Source organism: Dermacentor variabilis, chromosome 4 (genome assembly GCF_050947875.1).
Source record: "Dermacentor variabilis isolate Ectoservices chromosome 4, ASM5094787v1, whole genome shotgun sequence".
Lineage (NCBI taxonomy): Eukaryota > Metazoa > Arthropoda > Arachnida > Ixodida > Ixodidae > Dermacentor > Dermacentor variabilis.
The window spans coordinates 141495967-141511848 of record NC_134571.1 but is presented as its reverse complement, the minus strand read 5'-3'; positions in this window follow the sequence as shown (position 1 = coordinate 141511848).

Here is a 15882-nt window from a genome sequence, read left to right as displayed (position 1 = left end):
GCGATTTTGTGCAGAGGTCGTCGGGGCAGCTTCATTTTGCGACAGAGACAGGGAATAAAAGGAAATACAGTGTAAAATACCGGACGACTGCACTGTTGACCGTTGTTTTGTTGAACGCTCCTCCAAAGGCGGCAGCAGCGAGCATGCGCTAAGGCTTGAAGTCCATGTTTGGAGTTAAGAGGAACCTTCAGCTCAGGCCAACTTCGATATTTCCTTTCAAATATATGCAAAAAGCAGAAATTCTTTCATGAGACGACTGCCGGACCAATATGAAAGACGTTTGTTGCATTTGAGAGAAAAATTTCAATTCTAGACTCTAGGAGGAATTTGATTCAGGTTCTGGAATTATTATAATTCCCAATAATTGGCATGTTTAACAGAAATCAAGTATGAAATTTACAAATCTGTATCCCTGCACCAAAAACAAGTATGGCAGTAGTGTAGTAAGCGCTAGAGCAACTAAAGCAGATAAATACATGACAGCTTAGTGAAACCGTTACAATGTTTACAAAGGTATCGCAAAAGTCCTACTGTTAAATTACTATTTTATAAAACGGTCCTCTTTATATTTGTCCTCGTGTATTGTCCTCTTTATATTACTTAATAGATGCAGGTTACGTAATTGTGGTATTGGTATTTATTACGCAGCTACAGTGCTCGAAACATGGTACTTGAGATTTTCTTAAATAATGCATTTTTTATTTTTTTTATACTGAAGGCCTAAATAAAGATCTTCCTACATTTACTGCGTTTAAAGCTATTTTGCTGTTAAAGGCAACAAGCCTAATGAAAATCGGTGCAGTGGTTGCAGAAAAAAATTTCTCCCTTCTCATGCACCAATTTGATAGGAACTCTTGAGCTGAAGCTTCCTCTTAAAGGGGCTCTCAACCACTCTTCACCGCCATTCGAAGCATACATTTGGAGGAAAGATAGACTATTTCATAAATACTCCACTACAAGATACACCTCCATGCGTTCAGCACAAGCTGAGGTGATGGCAATCAAAACATCCATTTCGCGGTGCTTCGGCTCCTCCTTCATAGCCTTGCATTGGGAAGGCAACGGCGGAGCGGGGCGTGCCCACAGTGCTCCACCTGTTCATCTTCACCGTAGCGCGCAGTTTCAATAAGATTTTAGATCTTCACGTCAACGCCAGTGCGTCCGATTTTGGCGCCTATACGACGCGCCAAGAGTAAAGCGAAACGTGGTTTGTACTCAGTGAGCCGCAGTGCGTTCAGCCAGTAGACTCGTTGCGGCACCCCGCGACGGCCACGGTATCTACACTACGTAGCAGAGCGCAGGTGCATGCAACTGTAGTGCGTATACGGCAGCGTTAGCTTTGTACAGGACAGCGCTCGAGTGCGCGTTATACTTGCTGTAGACCAGCTTTGTCCTGCCCCAGCTTTACCGAATGATACTAGCTACATTCAAATTGAGCATTTTGAAGCGTTATCAATAGCTCCATACGAAGCCAAGCCTGTCAAGGCGTCTGACCAGCAACGGCAAGGAGTGAACGCGCACTGGCAAATGTTCGTGTGGTCTGACTTTAAGAGGCACTATGGAGAAAAATGATTTCTTCTACATCAGTAAATTACCTCTCTAGGACGCCAAAAACACCACTCTTACTACGCTAAGACGCTTGGTAAGCCAGAAAAAGCGCAAGAACGAAATACGGGTGGCGACGCCTCCTTGAAGTTTCCGCGCCTGGTGGCTGTGACGTCACGAATTTTGATGGCATCTTCTAGGGCCTGCTTTACTATATAATGGTACAGATTGACTACATTGTGTTCTAAAGGAACCAAATAATAAACATGGCAAGTTTCGGGAACCTTTACTCAGTCAACGCGGTCCGAATGCGAAGACATACTTTGGAATCCCTGACGTCACACTGACGTACCAGCGTCGAGGTTTCGGCGCGAAATTCAAATACTGATACTTCGACCTTCATTTTCTCATCGAATAATAATACTATTAGTTTGAAATGACTGCCTGCAGTATTCTCAAACAATGCTTTATTAGTCTCAACTCATTTGTTGTTTCGCTTTAGTGTCCCTTTAAGTTTCGCGTTTTTGGAAGCTAGTTGAGTGTTAAAAACTAGTCTAAATTGGCGAGAACCAACGCCTACGACACCGATAAGCAGGGTGGCCAAAGGCTAATTCCTACCGAGTGGCCGCGGCCGAGTGTGAGCAGGCGATAGTTGGCTCTTTTTTTTTCTGGAAGTAATTAATAATTATGGAAATTCGAAAGTAGATTTTCGCTTACGTCAGCTCCTTTATTAAACTTCGCCAATGAATATGTACCATAACAGTAGGAAGACGCGCCCTAATCCAAACGCCCTTCATGCCTGATGTCAGCTATTTGTCAATAGCAGCCGCGTATGAGAATCTGCTATACTAGGAAATTAAGCAGCCCGAAAAGAGTGAGGAGGAGGCTTCTGTTGAAAAGTAAGCGTTTCAGAAAAAGGTGACGTAGCGCTCCCCTTGTGAGCGCCACATGTCACGCACGTCTGCAAAATTTGGCTGAGATGTTCACAGTAGCCTATGCTATCCGCGGATTGTGTGTGTGCGTGTGCGTGTGCGTGTGCGTGCGCGTGCGTGTGCATGTGCGTGTGTGTGTGTGTGTGTGTCTTTTTTTTTCAACTAATCTCACTTCTATACAAGGTATCATTTAGTTTTAAATGACCATTTATCCCACTGATACTACACGGTTCTATCGAAAAGTGAGACTCATTTGTCCCATTACACGTAAACCCTTGCCTCACCGAAGCACGACAAAGTGACCTAGCGGAGGCCACGCTTTCCGCCAGTGCGTCGAACACCAACGACGTCAATGCCTTTTTTGCCCGTGCATTTCCTTTCACGTGCATTCATAAGAGTGAGTTTTCCGGACTAGCTATCGTCTCAAGATACAAAAATGGGTGGTTATTGCGTGCTAAAGGTGTAAATGTATTTTCAATAAAAACGAATAACTTATCGGGGATCTTAAGAACATTTATCTCGGGAGTAAATGTAAGCTGCATTCAGGGAGAGTTTCTACAATTAAAATAACGTTCTAGCATTTGCACGTTGAAGCAAAGGTCAGCGGACCTTTGTCGACAAGGGTCAGGTGCTCTCTGCATTTATTTCGCCGACTGTTCATAATTTGTTTCACTTAAACAGAGCATTAAAACCATTAATAAAATTTTAGCGCACCTTGGAAAAAGGCACTGAATCTGATTTTTAGATGGTTCTGACTTCCCCAAGAAACAATTTGCAGAAAGATGACAGTATATTTGCTGGTTTTATTTAATTATGAAATTAAATTTTTTGCCAGATGTGGTCAGCCCACCAATTTGCGACACGGTGAAACACGTCAAAGTCACCCTGAAAATCTGGAACTTCTAGAGCGCAGCTCTTTAGTGCCCGTTCCTGCGTTGAACCGAGCAAACGAGCACTGGCAAAAGATGAAAGGGAACGCAGAGCGCAGCGGTAGATGGAAGAAGAGCACGCGAGGAGGAAAGTGGAGCAAGAGCCTATAGGGAAAGTATGACGCGGGAAGTGGAGGAGCAGCGGAGGGCACGCCCTGCGCATGGGCTTAACTGCCGGCGGCCACGGCATCCGCAGCCGTGTGCGCGATCTCATCTCAGCTCCCGAGGGGGGCGTGAGGGGGGGAGGGCTACGCTCGTCCTCGGCGTCTGCTGCTGAGGTCAGTGCGCAGTAGCACCGTGTGTGACGTGTATCATTGCTCCTACAAGGGCGATGGCGAGCGGCTACGAGTAAGGCTCCATGTGACACTCCCTTGAGGGTTGCCGCTGGCACTGGCCGCACGATTTCTCCGCGGCGAAGGGTCGCTCTCGTTGTTGGAGGAATGAAAGCATGAGAACAAATGTGCAGTGCCGCTCAAGACGGGCTGTGCGGCGACGATGGCTACGGTATGGCATATGATAACAAAGCGCGCTACTCACAGCGTTTTTTTCCTAAAGGAAACCGTGTACCTACATAATCATAATACAAAAGATTGACACGTGAAATGAAAATGCGTACAAAGCTGCGCCCAAGTTTCGCATTAGGGACTACCGTTCTCGTTGGTGAATTTTTTGTTAATGTTCGCCTAATGGTTGGGACGTTCATGGCGCAGCGGGTGTCGTAGAGCAGAGGCAAATTTGAATGAAAGTATCACAAGTTGTGCGGTTCATGCAATCACTCCGTAGAATTATTTTGGTTCTGCAAGAATTTTTCACTTGTTCATTCACAGGTTACTGCGTCAGCATTATCAGCACCTACTCACTTTCAGCTCAACTTGGTATTATGGGTATTATGGTGGTCATGCTATTTACCTGCTTGCGCTAATGTCATCACGAGTTACGTTACGTAAGCTGTTCTTGCAATTAAAGGTCTCACATCGCAAATCAGTTGAAATTGAAGTCAGAAGTTTTACGTGCCAAAACCATGATTCGATTATCATTCGCGCCATAGGGGGGACTCCGAAATAATTTTGACCACCCAGGGATCGCTAACGTTCACCCAATGTACAGTACACGGGTGCTGTTGCACTCCGCCCCCCCCCCCCTCCCCCATCGAAATGCAGCCTCCGCGGCAGGGATTTGATCCCACGATTTCCTGCTTAGCAGCGCAAAGACATAGGCATCGAGCAAATGCGGCACGTGGCAGATCAGTTCTGCTGAATTCCGCAAGGTGGTGGAAGTTTCATGAAAGGAAAAATTGACATCCACCCCTAATTAGCACGGAACTACAAAAGAAACCCACACGGTTTCTCATTAACAAAGCCTCGTAGTTGAAGTAAAATTCCCGGACCAGGACGAAATTTTATTTCAACTACGAAGCTTTCTTTCCGAAAAACCCATGTGGGTTTTCTTTGTAGCTTCATGCTACTTACAGGTGGATGCCAATTTTTCCTTTCATCATCAATCGCACGTACGTTGTAAGCAATGCATACTTGTGGTGCTTGTTATGATAGTGCTTCTTTCAGTAGCACTACCACTTGGTTTAGGTTTTCCATCAATGTACCTAACGAACCAAGCTTCCTATGTACATGAAGGATTATTAAGCTTAATTTTTGGCATTGACATCCCAACAGGATCTAATAAGATATGCTTAAATTTCTCATTTTCTCATTCAGAACGTGTAAATTTTACGGAAAATAAAAAAAATTAATTTCGTTAAGCTATGATATCTTCACTCAATATTCCAAGCCAATTGCTTATGTATACATAGAATTTGATTTGAACTTTCCCACATTAGACGAGCATTGCAAGTAGATTGTTGAACTAGTATACCTTAATACACGGCATCACGCGCTGCTCAGACGGTTCCTATGTGGTTGTTTTACACTTTAGAAAACAGTGTAAACGTTCTTAACGTTTACTCAACTAAAGCACAAATTCACGCATAGTTCATATTATTAAATTATGGGTACTTACGTGCAATGCCGCAACTCTAACCTTCTTTCCGAAGAAAGGTTTGGCTGAAATAGAAATGAATGTTTCGTACTTGTCAAACACATAAAAAGTGGAAATTGCTAAAATGGCTCTTACGCAATCGCTTGGCATTTACTTCAGGTGCGTTTTTTCCCCCTAAATACCGAAGTCAACGTGAGATTTGAAAAAATGAAGCTTGCACCGCGCTTTTTGTCCTTTAGGCGGGCCAAGCAAGTGACATAAGTTACGCCGTCCTTGCCAGCACGAAATTAGAACCGCAATTCGTTTCTTCTATTATTGTCGCGTTTATGCAGTGATGGTCTGTTTTTGTCCTTTGCAGAACTGTCTAAAGGCAATTAATGGGAAATAAGAAGTCGTGATAGCTCAAGGTTCAGCGAAGGCCCCGTACACATATCCTCCTATTTTTAATATTTCCACATTTCTCCTACAACATACAAGAAAAAATGTGTTCGCTTCACGTAACTATTCTCGCTCAGATTTCCGTCGTGCTAGTAGTAGAGAAAACCGACTGGTTGGTAACAGAATGCCCAAAATCGCCTCGTGATAACTTGTATAAGTTTTTTCTGCAACTGCGATATATAATTCCAAGTTATTCAGTGGGAGTGGGAGGATTTCGAAGTTTCGAATACGAATAGTTAGCGTGGAATATTCAATTGCTATTCGAAATTGCACTATTGCGTATTTTGTACTATCGCAACTAACCAAATATGTTGTAACAATCGACTTTTAAAATACGGTCACTGTCCTCGGTCTGCTGAGCAATGTATCACAATTTATAACAAGTAAAACAACGACAAAATCCTTCGAAACGATTCAGAAACGTAATGGGTAATGCAGGCTTTGTTTTCCATTTCGCGGCGGATGCGTACAACCCCTGTACAAGATGCAACTGGTTGAGTTGCATCTTGTACACTCACATAGTAAGAATGTGAATATGGGAACAGCCATCGTTGTAGTACTGTTGATAGTGCAACGCGCATTTAATAGTGTAGGAAAGAACTTTTCCATTGCCCCTAATTATCCTAACAGTTCTTATCCTAGTTTCAATGTCACTAAATATTAAAAAAGCGCGCATGTTTTCTATTGCTATATACAATTTCAATACAGAAATACATTATGTGAGCACCCCTACATTACCGTGAACTATGATTCATGCAAATACAAATGGAAGCTGAAGATATCATGGGCCGCAACAATCTGTTACATCGAAAGCAGAAAAACAAAATAGGAATTTAGCTTCAGGCAAAACAAACGGATGGAAGGACGAAAACACATCCTTAAATAGTACAGCGATATCGCAATATAGGTCACATGAACCAAAGACTCAAAGGAAAAAAACTATCTTTCAGTTAAACTAAGCTAATATTACTATGTAGTTAGACGTATTTGTATCCAATAAGGGATCTGTAATCCATTTCAATGACTCAACCCAATGCACTAAAGGAGAAAGGAAGATAACGAGTAAGAACGACGTCTTTAGCCCTCTATCTTTAGCCCTCTACGCTCATCGCCCATGCGCAGGGTTTACCGCAGTATTTCTGTCATGCACCAAAAACGTTTGGAACCCTCCTTCTAATCTTATCTAATATAGTAATGATTACAACTGCCTAATTTCTTCATTTACACATATTCCAAAGATGCACAAAGGAAGCAACAAGAATTTCTCCAAGCAGTCATAGCGAGGATACACAAACACAGCACTAGCGCGTGTTGAGAAAAGCATAGTAGCTCATTCTGTCTCATTCAGACATGTCAGTTGCATTCCTTGTCGCTTATAGCCAGTGACTATCGGCGGATCGACACATATTGTTCCTTCGTCACTGACATCAAAGGTAGTGATAAGGCCCCGTTAATGTGTCCCGCCGCACTGATAGAGTTTTGTAAACTTTTCACACTTTACGCATTGCTACAAATAATTTTTGATAAATTTGCGTGACAGTGTGGTGTTTTGCGTCCTTGTACTCTGTCTATTTTTGTTCCGAAGAAGCCACATTGCACCTAAACCTGCAATCTTTGTTTGCGATGCAGGTGCTAACCATAGAACAAATATGTGGCAAATTATTGTCGTAACTCCTCTCACACCACAGCAGGCTTCACTCTCAAGGTGGTACCAGAAAAATATTATCGCGAGTGTCTTGTGTGTTTTAAACCACAACACTGAATTTCATGTTAACAATATTTGGAGTGCCATCTCAAATAAGAAGGCCACACTATATCGCACCAAGTTGTTTTAGGTACGAAGCTATAAGATTTGGTGCTTGAAAACTTTCAGATTAGCAAATAAAGAAACTGGCTGCCTCAAAATCAGAAGTATTTGTATATTGCAGAACCAGCCTTCAGCAACCAGTGCTTCACTCCGAGTGACTTCATACTCCTGAAATTTTAGTTTGTGATGGCTAGCGGTATTATTAACCTATGCGTTCATGTTCTGTTGCTTGCTTCGAAACTATTGACGCGCGTTTACATCGACGCAATCAGGTCCTCTTTATCAGGCAGGAGCTTTATTATTGGTTGAATTTTTACTTATATGGCAGATCTATTGAGCCATTTTTCAAACCTGCGTTCCCGCACGATCGTTAGAACGACGCACACTCCGACCTCTGCTTTTATTCGTGTGCGCAGTTCTAACATTTATAAACTCGCAGCTTTCATCTATTGTTTTATCTGTTCGTAGGTAGCAGCAAAAAGCAGCATGAAAAGAGTCAGAGAGACTTCTTTCTAGAATACTGTCGCGTACGCACTTATACCTCAAGATGTTTCATCTTACATCGACCAGCACTATACCTTTAACCTATGTGTTCTTGTTTTATGCTTTATTAGTAAGCTGCTGGCGCCCGTTCACCACAATGAAGTTATATTTGCTTGATTTTGAAGCAGTTTAAACTTGGCTTCCCTTGTATATATAGGTCGAGATTCACTCCGTGAGTACTCAGAACTGCGCATCCATGGGATAATTAGAATATACTAAACGCTCACTATGGAAACTTCATTAGTCCTAAAGCGTGTGCTTAACAACGTTTAAAAACTCACCGCTCTGATTCATTGTCTTCCGAATTCGTACTTAGGAATAAATCGCAGAACGCCCAGGCTCAGAGGTACTTCTTTCTGGAGTTCTGCTAGGCAGGCCCTCATGCCGCAATTGCAAGTGGACTTGTCAACAACCTGGGCGTACCCTTCTCTTATGACGCACTCGCGTGCAGAGCGAGCATATGCGAAGGCCAATTGAAATCTCTGGCGGTTCATTATTTCCGGAAGACGATTCGACTAATCGGCGATTTGGCGTGTTCATAATATATTCAGTATCGTCTGAGTGCGATGCTCCTTAGCTCAAACAATTAAGCGGTTACAAAGTGCTTTCTTCATGGCAGACTTCTCCCTGTGAAATTACCTTCAAAAGCTCCTTTACGACAGCGCCGGGCAATCATCTCTGTCTTTGCTCTAATCGAAAGAGCAATGCGGTTCTCAGTCTCCGAATCAATTAATCGTGCATTGGAGAGTACCGTTCTAACAATCTCCTAACAGAAGCAATAAAAAAAGCCCACATTGGCCAAAGAACTTTCTCTTCTGCAGCATAGCGGTCAGTAGTAGTCAGATTACTTTTTGTTGTTCACCTAGTTTCTTCACTGGAGCTTAAATTAAGGCTAGTTGGTCACGCATGATTGCCAAATCCCAGCTCGTAAAGACAAGCGACGAACGTGGATGGGACGTACACAGCGCTGTGTATTATCATCTACGTTCGTTCCTTGTTTTTTTTTAATTACTTATTCACTAGCATATTTCATGATCTATGATTCTATTAAGACCTGCAATCGGCGATGGCTAAAGCCAGAGCAAAGTATACACTATACTGATGGGCGACTTCAATGCCAGGGTAGGTAAGAAGCAGGCCGGATACAAGTCAGTGAGGGAATATGGCATAGGTTATAGGAATAGCAGGTGAGAGTTATTAGTAGAGTTTGCAAAAAGGAATAATTTGCGGATAATGAATACCTTCTTCCGCAAGCGCGATAACCGAAATTGGACGCGGAGGAGCCCGAATGGCGAGACTAGAATGGCGGGCACCTTTAGAAACTACCGATCGAGTTGTTTCCTTTACGATACGTGCTCTACAAATCTGTGTATCATACTTGGGGTCCTCTGCCAATAATTAAGAAGTTGGATAATTAAACGTAATTAAGTAGAGTTATGGGGAAAACAAAAATGTCTGAGTTACTAAGGCTGCTGTGAATAGTATGCGGTCGGTTGAATTCTCATCCGACGCGCCTTTCATGTCTAAATGCTTGGCTCGATTTACGCACTCTGTATATATATATATATATATATATATATATATATATATATATATACCCGCCGTGGTTGCTCAGTGGCTATGGTGTTGGGCTGCTGAGCACGAGGTCGCGGGATCGAATCCCGGCCATGGCGGCCGCATTTCGATGGGGGCGAAATGCGAAAACACCCGTGTGCTTAGATTTAGGTGCACGTTAAAGAACCCCAGGTGGTCAAAATTTCCGGAATCCTCCCCTACGGCGTGCCTCATAATCAGAAAGTGGTTTTGGCACGTAAAACCCCGAATATTCATATATATATATATATATATATATATATATATATATATATATATATATATATATATATATATGATGGGCTATATGAATTCACCGTCATGCCGTTCGGCCTCTGCAACGCGCCTGCCACTTTCGAGCGAATGATGGATAGCATTCTTCGAGGGTTGAAGTGGAAAACGTGCCTCTGTTATTTGGATGCCATTGTGGTTTTTTCCACCGACTTTGCGACGCACCTCAGCCGCCTCGAGCAAGTCCTTGCGTGCCTCTCCACTGCAGGACTGCAACTCAATCTGAAGAAATGCCACTTCGGCGCTCGCACACTTACTATTCTCGGTCATGTAGTTTCCAAAGACGGTATCCTCCCGGACCCCACGAAACTTAGCGCCGTAACCGAGTTCCCCAAACCAACCACCAGGAAAGAGCTTCGCAGTTTCATCGGCTTGTGCTCAAATTTCCGGCGCTTCATCCGTAACTTTGCCTCTATCATCGCCCCCTTGACGCAGCTTCTCACCGGCAGTTCTGACCTATCAGCCTGGTCCCCGGCATGCGACGACGCATTCCAAGAACTGCGACGCGTTCTCACCTCTCCTCCAGTACTGCGACACTTCGATCCATCTGCACCAACTGAGATCCATTCGGACGCTAGCGGTGTCGGACTCGGCGCTGTTCTTGCACAACGCAAGGATGGTTTCGAAGAGTACGTCGTCGCGTATGCCAGCCGCACCTTTACCAAAGCCGAGGCGAACTACTCGGTTACTGCAAAGGAATGTCTGGCCATCTTTTGGGCAATCGGAAAATTTCATCCTTATGTGTACGGGCGTCCATTTGACATCGTGACCGACCATCATGCCCTATGCTGGTTATCTTCATTAAAAGATCCAACTGGTCGGCTCGCCCGTTGGGCATTGCGCCTGCAAGAGTACGACATCCGCGTTGTTTATCGCTCCGGCCGAAAACATTCAGACGCAGACGCTCTATCCCGGTCACCCCTGCCCTCCGGTCCTGTCCACTCGTCTCTTTCCACACATTGAGCCTTCGCCCTCAACATTACCGACATGCCATCAGAGCAGCGCAAGGACCCATGGATCTCTTCGCTTATTGACTTCCTGTCTAGCCAGTCGCCAGCGCCAATTTCTCGGACGCTCCGTCGTCAAGCCGCGCACTTCATCATTCGGGATAACCTGCTGTACCGCCGCAACTACAATTCGAGCGGTCGCAAGTTGTTGCTTGTTATACCCCGACACCTGCGCCCTGACATCTGCGCCACGTTCCACGTCGATCCCCAATGCGGCCACGCTGGTGTCTTAAAGATTTACTCTCGCATCCAGCTTCGGTACTACTGGCGCGGTATGTACCGCTTCGTTCGCCAGTACGTCCGGTCCTGCCTCATATGCCAACGACGCAAGACGCCACCTCAACATATATATATATATACTGGCCCAGCAAACTACTCTACTAAGCTTGTTGCTTGCTTTTTGTTGGGTATAGTAAGTGCTGTAAGTGCCCATGTTTTGGATAAGCCGAGCTTTCCGCTCCGGCTGGCGCATATTTGCTGCCAATTTTGGCGCACCAGAACCATCGCAATTTCTTCCGCCTCTTGTGTAAGAGCCGCTATGGTCAGTTTTAGTTTTCCATTATGCTTTTTGTTTGCGCCATCTTCTGAGAAGGCTTCTACGAGCGTCCCACATATGCACGCGATGTGGGTCAACCACCGCATTTTCTGTGGAGAGTTGCACGCGCTTCGAGTGTTGTGTGTTGAGTTGAGTTGAGTTGAGCTGTTGTAGGCTACTGGTGGGATTAGCCTTGCAGTTGCTGCCGGCAATTGCTCCACCGTAGCGACACTTAAAATAAATAAATCACATAATCAGACACAGACGTCCCAATCACAAATGGTCACTCCTCAGTTCGCCATGTGGAAGCCAAATCCGTGTCCTCTAGGTAATTTAACAGAAGGCGAGAGACCTCCTTCCTACACAATGGGTTCCCGCGCGGGAAAACAATGTCCTGAAGAGAGCTGTGAGGAAGTCCTGTGTGCTTGAGGGACCCGAATAACACCCTCCTTTCCGCGTTATACACAATACAGCACATTAGGTAATGTTCTATGTCACCGCACACACCACACGTTGAACATAGTGGTGATAACGCCAGGCCAGTCTTATACTTCCACGCAGGGGTACGAGCAGAGCTCGTGCGAATGCGGAGCAGTGAGGTGGCTTGGTTTCTTTTGAGACCCTTGATCACACATGGCTTGTGAGGTGAGCTCCACAAAGAACTGAAGTGGCACGACACCGCTTCTCTGAAGAGTCTCTTGTCTTCTTGAGGCACTTTTCTTAAAGAATTCCCAGACAGCGCTCTATGGGCGAGGCTGTCCGCCATCTCGTTGCCTATGATACCTATGTGTGATGGCACCCATTGGAATCGTATGGAGAAGCCTTTGACACGGAGATTTTGCACCGAACGTAGGGAGCTTAGAGATAAGGCATCAGTAGGGAACCCGTGCTCTAACCTTTGAAGGGCGGATTTCGAATCTGTAAGAATGACAACAGGTTGAGGCGCACAAAACCGTAGCTTTTTGAGAGCTGCCTCAATGGCAACGCTTTCTGCTGTTGTGGAGGACACGACTGCAGTGAAGCGAACGGACCAATCATACTTCAAAGAGGGAATGTGAAAAGCAGCTGCACTAGATCCTCTGACCTTGTCCACAGAGCCATCAGTAAAAATTTGAAGATGACGTGCATATTCAGTTTCAAGATGTTCCAGTACGAACGAACGCGTTGCCGCCAAAGGAGAACTCCGGTTAGCACGAACGTGAGGAACTGCCAACGAACAATCGACGCTCGCAAAAGACCAAGGTGGTTTCAACCTCTTAGTTCGACCTCTAGCGTCAAGACCCAGGTAACCAAGAGTATTAAGGGCCAAGTACGCTCGGGACTCGGATCTCTTTCGAAGGCGCTGTAGAAGGGTTCGGCCGGCTGCCGTCTGTTTGAGGCGGCCAATTTGCAACAATAACCTTTGTGAAGCGACTAAGGTAAGATGTCTCGATAGAGATTCATAAAGTACTGCATTGTTAGGAGCAGTCTGCGGAACGCCAAGAGCCCTTCTTAGGCCCTTTCTGTGCAGAACCTCAAGTCGTTCCAGCTGTGATATCGATGGGGAAATTAAAGGGAGCTGATACATAATTCGACTCGTCACTAGTGCATCGTGCGACCTGATCAATGAAGAAGGGTGATTTCCCCATTGCTCACTTGCAACTCTACGGATCACATTGAGACGGGAAGATATCGATGTCACAACCGAGTCCACAGCTCGTCGCCACTGTAGGGGGTAGTCAATAATGCCGCCCAAAAAGCGCTTGTGTTTCAATTGTCGAAGACAAGATTGATTAAGGTCTATCTTCAGCCGTGCATACCTTCTTCCTCTGCCTGGAAACATGATGAAGCCAGATTTTTCTACCGAGAGAGTCAACCCAACACCTTGAAGGTAATTTTGAACTGAAAATAATGACTGTCGAGCTATCAGAGCTAAACACTTGTGTTGATATCCGGTTAACCAAAGACAAATGTCGTCCGCGTATATCGACATATGGACATGCCTGCAATGTTTTTGCACTTCAGCGGGAAGACCAGCCATTGCAACGTTAAAGAGCATTGGGGAAAGAACACTTCCCTGAGGTACACCTCGCGATACCGCCCTTTCGGTGCTTGTGGTACTTCCTAATCGCACTTGAATTTTCCGATGACTGATAAATGAGTGAATGAATCGCAGAAGATATCCCTGTACGCCCATGGCCTGCAAACTATTTAGTATTGAGCTCTGAAGGACGTTATCATAAGCCTTTGATACGTCTAGGAAAATAACTAGTGTTGAAAGGCCGAAAGCTCTATGATGTTCAATATGGCTTATCAAGTCCAAGACGCTATCTTGCGCGCTTAAACCTGTTCGGAATCCAGTCATGCATGTTGGCAGAGCCCTTCTATCTTCGAGCCACCAAGATACACGCTTACTTACCAGCTTCTCCATGAGCTTAGCCACGCACGACGTCAGTGATACAGGACGATACGAGGCCAAGTCTGTCATTTCTTTGCCGGGCTTCAGCACTGGGACAACGTGAGCCACCTTCCATGAAGAAGGAACGTCGCCAGTCTCCCACACTTGATTGAGATAGCTTAGGAGCATCTTCCGGTGTTCCAGAGGTAGGTTCTGTATCATCTGGTTGGTGATGCCGTCAGGACCTGGTGCACATCGACGCCGCAGGCTGCTGAGTGCTGTCTGTAGCTCTCGAAGTGTAAACTAGGCGTCCATCACAGACGTAGATGTTGCAGGCAGAGCGCAGGGATGAATTCCGGAACTTACACTTACAAATGCATCTGCAAATTCCTCTGCCAAGCACACGAGAGGTTTCTGATCAACTCTTGAGCTCGCTCGTCCATTGTTGCAGCGATGTTATACCCCCTTTGTTGTTGTTGTTGTTGTTGCTGCTGCTGCACTCTCGCTTTCCGTAATGCCGTCCAATCCGTCATCAGGGTCTGATAGATGCATTTGCGCGTATGCTTTAGTGAAACGGCAACCTTCAGGATGTGGTGACCCCTACCCAGCGTTTCTTCTGTATTTCACTATGTGGCTCTACGAGGTTCTTGATCATAGTAAGGTCTGTACACGTGTCCCTTGATACACTGTTCTCCACTCTATTAGGAAAGTCTGGGTCTTTGAGGAGCATACGCGTATTTTTTAATGAACGAGTGGATGGCATTTCCTTTCTTTGAAGTGAAGTAAGTCAGCTGCATCGCGTTGAAACCTCCTCGCACAAGTAACGTGCGGTTTTTGGCTTCCTTGTGCGCCGATCTGATGAGGTAACCAAAATTTTCGCCAAGTTTTTTTGGTAGGCTATATGCGTTTAGGACGAAGACGCTGCGTACCTTCCTGTCTGCCGGCAATACTTCCACAAATACGTGCTGAATCTTACTACCATCCAGTCTACGATCTATTCCTGTTAGCCTGCGTGAGACAAGCACTGCTACTCGTGTATCTGTGTTCGCCATGTACGGTTTATATCCGGACATGGTGGGCCTTGTGCCTGCTTCCCATAATGCTATAACATGCGTTGAGGTTGTTGCGGTTTGTTGTATTGTTCTAGTGTGGCTTTTTTCTTAAGAAGTTCCAGTGATTCCACTGCTTTACACGGAGTTTCTATGCTGGGTTGTTGCGCTTACTCTCCATCGTGAGGTAATGGTACGTTCTCCATGAGCCTGTCCAGATCCTCGGCACTTGAGTTCGCTTTCGGCTTTTTTCTTTTCTTTCCTTTAGCAGGAATATTGTCCGTTAGCTGCTCGTGGATCGTGAAAAGTTGTTGAATTTTTTCATGGAGGAAAACTTCATGCTGTTCTATTTGCGTACCGCTCTACTGCATCTGCTGCTGTTCCTGCAGCTGCAGCTGTTTTTCCAGTTTTGCGACAGGGAAGTTTCCATCTGCTGAAACATTTCGAAGGACGATGGAGTGGTAGTGGGGAGGGAGTTGGGTTCAGATGATAGAGAAATGAGGTACTCCCTCCAGGGATCTGTGTGTGTGTGTGACAACATTATTAAATATCCTGCACTTGATGGCCTGGGTCTAGGCCGCGCCAAGTGCAGCAGAGAGATCTCTCTTTCGGTAACTTCCCGGGCTTGCTGGATAACCCGAAGCTGGTCCTCAAGGTCTGAGTCACTCAGTGCGGATCTCCACCGCGCCTCTATAGGTCATCCGGGGGAACTGCAATTCGCCTCTGAGCTATTTCACAACCGCAGAGTATATGCTCCAGGGTGTCTCCTCTATCACATAATTTACATTTGGCATCAAGGCACAATTCCCGAAACATGCGGTTAAAATGCACCGGGTTCGTGCAG